Genomic DNA, 6,804 nt, shown 5'->3' with positions numbered 1-6,804 from the left:
ATGTGTCCAGTGGCTTCTGCCTGGAAACAGAACACGCCATCTTTCTGAAACGAAAATCTGCTAATATTCCTCACTGCTAAGACACCCAGCATTTTCCCACAGTGCAAGGCAGTGGACGTGGCCTTCAAGACTACCTCAGCCCCAGCTACTTCCTCCAACCTGATCCAAGCCTCAGGACCTTTGCACATCCTGCTCTCTCTGCCTCAAGGAATTTAACGTGCAGTGAAATTCACCCTTCTGATTGTGACAAACACCGTCATGAACCCACCACCCCTCTCAGAACTCAAGCTCCTTTATCAATTTCTCCTCCCACCCTCGAAGCTGTCAACCAGTTTTCTGTCCCTGGAGTTCTCAGGAACGCCAGGTGCACGGCATCCCGGGCCTCTTGTGCAGAGTGACCGCTGGAGTCCAGCTTCTCACACTGAGCCTCGCACACGTGTGTTTGGATGTTGGTGGCTGGGTGGTGTCGTGGACCTCTGTTCTCCCGCTGAGAGGCACCTGGGTGGACTCCAGTTTGGGGGGATTCCCTGTAAATATCCACGCACAGGTTTCCTGGGAATATAAATTCTTCAGTTTATCTGCCTCGAGACCTAGAGGTGGGATTTTTTTAGGGAAAAGGAGCCCCAGGGATTGAACTCAGGGGCTCTCAACCACGGAGCCCCGTCCCCAGCTCTATTTTGGATTTTATTTAGAGACAGGGTCTCACTGAGTGGCTTAGCACCTGGCTGTGGCTGAGGCTGGCTTGGATCCTCCTGCCTCAGCCTCCGAGCTGCTGGGACGACAGGTGTGCGCCACTGTGCCTGGCTAGAGGTACGGTAAATGAGTGTGACTTTATAAGAAACTTCCAGATCATCTGAAAGTGGCTGTGAAGTCACCCCTACCTGGCTTTGTTGAACCACAGGTGAGGGCAGTGTGTGTCGTCCCCCAGCTTGGACTCCACGGCACACACCCTTCTATCGTCCTGTATTCTGGAGTCCACAGGAGCCTCAGAACCTTCCCCTGATGATGTCCTGTGTCCCTGAAGCACAGGGGGACACTGAGGCAGAGAGAGACTAACTGCTACGTAAGCCGCCGCGCTGGGATTTGGACTCACGCATGCGCAGAGACCATGACCTACCCTCACGGCCGCCCGCCCTCTCTGCTTCCAGTGCTGGTCGCTCCAGCGTCCCCAGGGGACCAGCCACCGCCATCCACAGAGCTGCTGGGCAGATGCCACTCGTCCCTGGCCTCTGACTGCCTACCTGCAGGGAGGCATCGCCCTGTGCCCTCTGCCACCTCCCCGCCAGCAGCATCCATGATGCTGAATGAAGGAATGGGAGAGGGAAGGACACTCGGCCTGACCTCCACAGCCCTGCTCCAGCCCCTGTCCAGCCCCACGGCTCAGGATCCACAGGTTAAGCCAGGCTCTGTGCGTCCCCCTGTCCCCCGAGACCTGCCCCCAGCAGGTGCGCAGCCTGGAGGCTCCCAGCCCAGCCCGGGGCCGGGAAGCGCTGGAATGGGGCCATTTTCCAAGCGATCCTGGTGGGTTTTTCTGTCCTGTCCACCAGCCCGGCATCGGGGTGGCAGCGGGGCTGGAATGAGGCGGCTGGAGGTGGCGGCTCGGGGACAGCTGCTTCCAAACGCCTCCAGCGGACCGCGGAGGAGACGCCCCAGGAGAGGGAGGCCCGGCCAGGCGCAGGGGTCTCTCCACGTTTCCTTCCCGGGTGTCCAGCAGGGTTCTGTTGATCCCCGCTCTGCCCACCCCAGAACCAGGGGACAGACGGAGGGAACCTGGGGGGACTGTCCTCCTGAGCCAGGGGCTTGCTGGGCGAGGCAGCTGGAGGCTGGTTCAACGTCCCATCACGGCAGGGTCCTGGGGCCGCCTCCCAGCAGCAGGCCTGAGTCGTGGAAGCTCTAGGGAGCTGGTCAAAGAGGGTCCCCGGAAGGACAGGGGAGGCTCAGCCTGGCCTCAGCCCCTCCCAGGGCAGCCAGTGTGAATCGCATCACAGAATTAATCTCTTCTTCAATCAAAGGGGACCAGCCATTCCGGAGCCTGCACCCTGGGTGGGGGCACCCTAACCTCCAGGGTGAATTGGCAACCATCGGGCCAAGGGAAATTTTCCAAAGAAAGAGCAGCAGCCAGCCACGAGTAGCACTGGGCTGGTGCCAGAGGCCAAGGGAGTATTGTGGCTTCACCAACTGATCAGGAACCCAGCTCCTCTCAGCTCTCCGTCCCACAGCTTAGAAGGAGACCTCACCCTCATGGTCCAAGCTGGCTGCCTAAGCACCATACAACACATCTGCTCTCAAGGCCAGCATGGAAAGGGAGGGGCAGAAGAAAGTCTTGACTCTCCTTTTATAAGATTATTTTCTAGAAGCCCCATACGACAAAGCTACCTTTATAAAAGGAGGTGTGGAAATTTGGTGTTTGTTCCAGGAAGCAATGTGTAAGAATACAAATTGGCATTGTCACTTATAATGAAGGGAAGAGTGGCGATGGAGGCAGGCAGTGACAGACACTGCTCCAATCCATCCTCCCCACGGCAGCCGAGGGGTCCGTTGGGCCCCTAACAGAACCACCCTTTTACTTAGAGCCTTTGTGTTGGGCTGGACAACGACGTCCCATCAAGCTCAGCTTGAAGAGGTTCCGCCCGGCACAGTGGTGCACACCTGTGATCCCAGCAGCTCCGGAGGCTGAGGCGACTTTGAGGATGCCAAGTTCAAAACCAGCCTCAGCAACTTAGCGGAGCCCTCAGCAACTCAGCCAGACCCTGCCTCTAAGTCAAAACATTTTAAAAAGGGCTGGGGATGTGGCTCAGTGGTTAAGCACACCTGGGTTCCTTCCCCGGTACCAAAAATAAAAGTCCTGCTGTTTCCCTTCCTTCAAACTCTCCCAGCACTATGGGGACAGACTGGGCTGCTTAGATGATGGAAACCACATGGAGAAATCACCAGCCCCCTGTCCCCACCCCAGCCATCCCTGTCAGGGTCACTGTCTCTGTCTGTTTTCCGTGACTATAACAGAATCCCTGAGACTGGGTAACTTATGAAGAAAAGTACACATGAAATCACGAAGCCTGAGAAGCACATGGCATGAGACCGGCATCTGCCCACCTTCAGGCCTGTGCTGCTCCCAGCTTGGCAGGAGAGCAGAAGGTCAAAGTGGGGACCTGCAAAACAGAGAACAAGGGACAAACTCCCACAAGAAAGGCATCCGTCCATCCCTGATGGTTCCGTCCTCATGACCCAGCACCTCCCACGAGGGCCAGGTCAACACTGCTGCAAAAACAATCCAATTCCAACAGGATGTTTGGACGGGTCAAACCATATTCAGTTCGTAGCAGTCACCATCAGCCAGCAAGCCCCAGATGACCCCTGGCTCATCACAGACACGTGGCCAGCTAAGGTCAGCTGAGCCTGACCAAGACCAGAGGAATCGGCAATGGAGCCCAGCCACCAGGCTGAGCTGCAAGTTCCTGAGCTAAGTCAGAGGGGGGTGCTTTAAGCGACTACGTTTTGGGAGTGTTTGTTACGCAGCTGTTGCTAACTGATTGTAATGAACTTCTGACTTTCTTTTGTTTTCAGGATAAAGAAAAAAAAAATCTCACCATGACCACCAAGGTCCTGATCTTTTCTGACTATTGTGGCCTCATTACACAGCATGTCCCATGTCCCTCTCACTGTCTATGGTACGTTCATTGTCTGAGACCCACCTACCCCAGAGCCTTTGCACTAGCAATGCCTCTACCTAGGATCTGCTCTGTCCCCGTCCGTCACCCCATCTCAGAACTCCACTCGGCTAAGTTGTGACCGTGTATCTGTTGATGTGATTCTTTGATTAAATCTGCCTGGGAATTGTAACCCCCCAAGGACAGGGATGGTGTTGATTTTGCCCTCGGTGAGTCCCCAGAACCTACGGTGCCACTTTTCCCCAGTGGGGGGCATCAGGGGGTCCCCAGTGTCTAGAACCTTCCTCTGCACACAGTTGGTGCTCAGACGACACTTGGGAACGAACGGACCACGTCTGAGCGTGTTGAAGGCCACCCACTAGAAAGGAGCTAAGCCTTGGTCGTCACGTTAGTTCTTCAAGCACAAAGGAGGATGAGGTGGCCTCGGGCGGAAGTTATCAACACGCAGAGGGACGTGAGGCTGGCGCCCGGATCATTTCCCAGCTGACTGTTGGCAGTGATCTCCTGGGCTCACCATGCGTCCCCAGGGCCACCTGTTCTCCTTGACAGATTGTCAAACGTGGTTTGTGAAACCCGTGGGGAACCCCTTTCCTGCTGACCAAAGCCCTTCAGATCCAGGCTGCGCCAGCACAAGTGAGCCACGTGGTCTCAGTCCTAGTGCGGCCCTCACAGTGGGCAGGAGAGCCAACCTGGAGTTCAGGGACTGAACCCAGGGCCACTCCACCACCGAGCCCCATCCCCAGCCCTGTTAGTATTCTATTTAGAGACAGGGTCTCACCGGGTTGCTTAGGGCCTCCCTACGTTGCTGAGGCTGGCCTTGAGCTCATGATCCTCCTGCCTCAGCCTCCCAAGGTGTGCACCACTGCGCCCGAACCATTGACCTTCAGAATCTTGAAGGCAGCTTGCGACTGGACAGATGTTTGGAGCACAAGGAAGGATGGCTTGGGAAAGGACGACAGTCAACCGGAGCACAGAGCCATCCACACAGCAGATCTTCCTGAGCCGAATCCAGTCACCTCACCAGCACCCTGCTGAAACCCTCCATGGCCCCCATTGCCCTCAGGGCAAGGTCCAAACACAAATGCCTTAGGGTTCTAAGGACTCCCAGGATCCAGCCTCCCACCCTGTCCCTGTCCCCACGCAGTCCCCACAAAAGTACTTTCTCTCTTTCTGGGACTTTTTACACTGTGTCTCTGCCTGAGACACCCTCTCTCCCTTCTTTTCCTGACCATCCGCTGTGGCTTGGGTGTGGTGTGCCAACCTCAAACCTCAGGTTGAAATCTGGTCCTCGGCTGTGGCAGTGACCCCTGCTGCTTCCCCCAGAGGGCCCTCCCCGGCCACCGAGGGGTCAGGGAACAGCGGAGGGGATGGAGCAGTGGCGTTGGGGGCGGCAGACACAGAAGGCGCCCCCTCTTCCCTGTCTGGTGGGTCTGGCCTGTGAATTATTCATGGAGAAGCAGCTGGAGGTAGCGTCTTTGCCTTAATTTTCAATTCCCCTAATGCTGGCCGGTCTCTGCTGAGAGCGTCTCAATTATTAATGTTTCTAAAACAATATTTGTTTTCTGTGCATCCAGCACCAAGCAGGGACCCCACAGCTGGTGGCCCTGCCCCCGGATTCCTGGAGAAGGGCTCAGCTGGCTGAGGAGGCGATTCAGAGGGTCACAGGGGCAGCAGGCTGCCGAGGCAGCAGCAGGTCCAGAGCATGAAGCCCAAGTGGCAGCAGGGACTGTAGTTTCCCAGCATTTGGCATCCCAGGAAGACAGACGCTCAATTACCAGTACCAGGCCCTCAGGGGTCAAGCACGGGGCTAAAGACTTTGCTTTTCCACACTCGCTTCTTACAGACCTCCTGGGGTGAGATTTCTCACGCCCCTAATACAGTCTCAGCGGGCCCAGTGTTGACCCTGGTTGCTCACAGGGGACCACAGGGCTTGGACTTGAGTCTATAGGACATCGTGGTCCAGACGTGCTGCTGCTGGGATTTTAGTTGCATCATGACAGATGTGAGGTGGATGCCAGGTAGAACTTTCTGGAAGCCTATTTTGTTATTCCCAAAGAACACTTGGAGCAAGGAGTTGTTGGGAGAGAAGAATGAGATGAATTCTGGATTCGGGGCAGTGGAGCTCAGAGGAAAACTGGAGTCCCCTGTGTGGGACTGTCCTCCTTCTCGTTGGTGACAGGTGGGAGAGGGATGGGTGGGTGTCAACCCCCTAAGCGTGGTGGTGGTGGGAGAGTGCACAGAATTCAAGGCCAGAGCCTGGCCAGAGGGAAGTGAGGACAAGCTGAGCCACTCTGGGCTGCCCCTTAGCCTCTCTGAGCCTGGCTTCACCATGTGTCAAACAGGGCCCCTACCCCCGCCAGGGTCATGGTGCCACGCATCTGAGACCATGCCCAGGGTCTGTCCTCTGAAAGACAGGCTGACATTTTCCAAGACTTGCTAAAGAATAAGAGAAGGACGGAAAGGAAACCGAAAAGAGAATTCTTCCTCCAGGCTCTTGGGTGGCCACGGGGAAATCGAAACAGATGACACAAAGAAATGACAGGGGGACGGGCAGGTCTCGCTGGGCACGGGGCCAGGTCAGAACTGCCTCTCACGGTCTCTGCCTCGGTCTAGGTCACCAACGCCTGGCTTTGGGGGCCTTCCCGGGGCCTCCCTCCGGGCTCCGCAAATTGACTCTCCCTGCTTCTCGGTGGAGGGAGGTGCAGACCTCGGGCTCTGATTGGCAGCTCCCACTGTCAGGAATACTTCTCGGCCAATCAGACGGGCCGGGGGCGGGCCTCTGAAGAGACACTGGCTGCATGGTCCAGCTGCAGAGAGGGCAGCGCCCAGGTCCAGCAGGCGCCTCCCAGGTCGCCCCAGTGATCCCCGCCTATTCATGTCATCAAGGGGTCCCTTACCCTTGACTGTGGACCCTGTCCAGCGACCCACTTCTAACCAACAGGACATCACCCAAGTGCTGGGCCCTGGCTTCCAGGAGCTGCTCCTGGGGACGGGATTCCTCCCCCGGCGGCCACTGTGCCCTCCTGCTCTGGCTCCACGGCCACGAGGCCTCTCCTGGTGGAGACTGCTGTCCCCGATCAAAGGCAGCGAGGACCCGAGGCCTGCCCCGAGCCCTGGGAGTGGGCTTGGAGGTGGA

Source organism: Ictidomys tridecemlineatus, chromosome 10 (genome assembly GCF_052094955.1).
Source record: "Ictidomys tridecemlineatus isolate mIctTri1 chromosome 10, mIctTri1.hap1, whole genome shotgun sequence".
Classification (NCBI taxonomy): Eukaryota; Metazoa; Chordata; class Mammalia; order Rodentia; family Sciuridae; genus Ictidomys; species Ictidomys tridecemlineatus.
Note: the sequence above shows the minus strand (reverse complement) of the source record.